This window comes from Bombus terrestris, chromosome 6 (genome assembly GCF_910591885.1).
Source record: "Bombus terrestris chromosome 6, iyBomTerr1.2, whole genome shotgun sequence".
Classification (NCBI taxonomy): Eukaryota; Metazoa; Arthropoda; class Insecta; order Hymenoptera; family Apidae; genus Bombus; species Bombus terrestris.
The window spans coordinates 2,350,937-2,353,523 of record NC_063274.1 but is presented as its reverse complement, the minus strand read 5'-3'; the positions used below and the strand labels follow the sequence as shown (position 1 = coordinate 2,353,523).

At 35.3% G+C, this 2,587-nt stretch overlaps 1 long non-coding RNA gene across 1 annotated transcript; it reads left to right on the top strand.

The window, feature by feature from the left end:
• The first annotated feature begins 791 nt into the window (after positions 1 to 791).
• Positions 792 to 2,587, top strand: LOC125385199. The gene is made up of 3 exons (XR_007224224.1): positions 792 to 981; positions 1,245 to 1,514; positions 2,308 to 2,587. It is a non-coding gene; the product is annotated as an uncharacterized LOC125385199 (long non-coding RNA).

Sequence of the window (2,587 nt, the reverse complement as noted above, 5' to 3'; positions counted from 1 at the left end):
TGTAAATTATATTTTTCTGTAAGTTTCTATTTCAACTATAAATTAAATTATGTGTCTTTTTTTTAAATCGCATTTCGCTTTTTATATATTCGTTAATTTCTCGCAAGTACGTTTACGTTAATTTAATTACGTTGCTTATAAAGTACATTTCGCGTTTATATATTATTCATTATATCTTACACGATTAACGCGTTAACGAAAATAGAAAGGTACTAAAACCGGTTGAAACATTACCAATTGTTGTTTGCAATATAATCTAGTTTCAAGTTTCGCCTGGCAATTATGTTACTAATTAACATTCGCCTGCAATTAATTACATGCAAGCGTGTTTATACCCCATAACCGTGATATTGGAACAGAGACCCATCGTTAAACATCCTGATAAGGAAAATACACTTTCAACTGCATAAAACAGTTTGGAGTTTCCATCGTGACATGCCAGCCGAGAGATAGCGAATTTCACGTGAGCATCGCGAAAGCAGCATCGTTGCCAGAGTTTCGCTCGTATCAGGGCAAAAAGTTGCTCGTTGCTGTATCGATTCGCGCAATATGGAACAAATACAACTAGGTAATCGATGATTATTTATGGTCAACCATTTATCGACAACCTTACGATTAAAATTTAAATTTTGCCAATTCCATAACGCTGTTTGACTATTTTATAATAATAACATTCGATGGAAACTCGTTATGGATTCACGCCGAGGAACATCGATGAGATTACATTTGACCTTATACGAATACGAATCGAACCACGCCCTTAATGTAACGAATTTGCGATTTAGCCGAGGAGGAAACGAGAAACGCTTCTAGCGCAGAAGTAAGTGGATCTAACGTAGGAAGTTATAGACATGCGATGTTTCGTGGAATAGAAAAGCATATGTTACATATTAGGTAATTCTTGCGGAAAGAAGTACAATTTCTAGCTTCCAACGTAACTATCGTGCGAAGAAGTACGCGAAACGTTATAATCACGAGCAGGTAATTAGATCGTATATTTGTTTCTTGACTGATACCCGCGCTTCGTTCAGTGTTATAAAATGAACAGACGAAGGTGTAAATTAATCTGCGCGCAGAAGAAACGCAAATTTTGAAGATTTAGTGACTTTCGATAATATAAAACAATGTTTAAACTTGAGAAGGAACTTGATTAAGACTGAGAAATATTTATAGAGAGAGATATTCGAAATATGTGCTGTGCAATATTTTTATTTTTATTTTACAGTAGTATTTGTATATTTCAGCTATATCAATTGAACATACGACAAATTGAACATAATGTAATAAACCTTAATAGAACGTCGAAATTATAATCGAGATCCTAAACAGATCTGCAACTCCAGAGAGTCTGAAAGCCCTTAAAAGAACCTCGGATCAGAACACTCTGTCGCAAATCGTTGGTCAGACTCTTGAGAATTTTCCAGTCTTCAAACAATCGACAACCTCTAACAATGGATTGACCCGTATCTTCTAAGGAGATCAAAACTTAAATGGAAAAAACTCGTACATTAAACGTGAGTTCCTAAGTTCAGTTCCTGATAGGATCTTGTATGATTCGAGGGTTGACATGGACCCTGGATGGCACAGATCCATGACACCACTTGTGTGTAATTGTGTTCTTGTTGGGGACTCTGGTGGTTTCCTAGAATTTTGTTGAGGATTTAAGATTCTGCTTAGTTTACACGTTTACAAGACATTTGCCATTTTTTGGGAAGTTGTAATTTCCCACGCTGCAAATTATAAAAACTTTGCAACTCAAACCACACCCGACAAGTTATAAAAACATTTTAAGCGTTTGATAGGTCCGTTCAATAGCAAACGACGTATCATAAATTTCGACACCAGATGAGAACTCGACACAGTAGACCAAAGGATATGTTTCAACACATTTTTTCGCTCAAATTCAAACTCTTTTTTACTTACGTTTCATACTCTTACGTTTATACTAAACACTTCAAATATAACTATACAAATATCACAAAGCATACACTAGAGAGAATTTTTAAATCTTCTTCCACTTTAATATTATAATATCGTTCGAGTTTCTCGATCCCATCGAACAGTTGCAACTTAAGACTGTTTTGGCCACCTAATTGAGAGGTCGCAATAGATTTGATGTAACTTAAATTTAAAATCACTAGGAACCTTTACTTACTTTTCTCTTTGAACGTTATATATTGCTAGAATTTCTTAGATATCGTAAGATCGGTTTCTCGTTTATGTGTATTTTACTTTGATTTTCAGATAGAGTTAGAAAATTCATAATTATAATTTTTATCAAGTTTTTCAATTTTTATTAAATTTCAGGTCGATAAGTCGTTGTGATAGAGTACTGTTGCTTTCTTCTCATTTTTTGAAAATTACTCAGAAAAAAACCGAAACTATGAGTGCCGGGATTCGAACCAGCGTCTTCAGCGTTCGTAACCAACGGCGCTAACCACAGCTCTACCGTCGTCTGGTCGGATAGGGTCTCTGTGTAGCAAGCCACGGGACAGAGACCGTTAGAAGATTGCTGTGGAGTGCGGCTATAAATTATTTTGTCGTTTATCATATGATTTTGTGACGACTTATACGATTTGATTATACT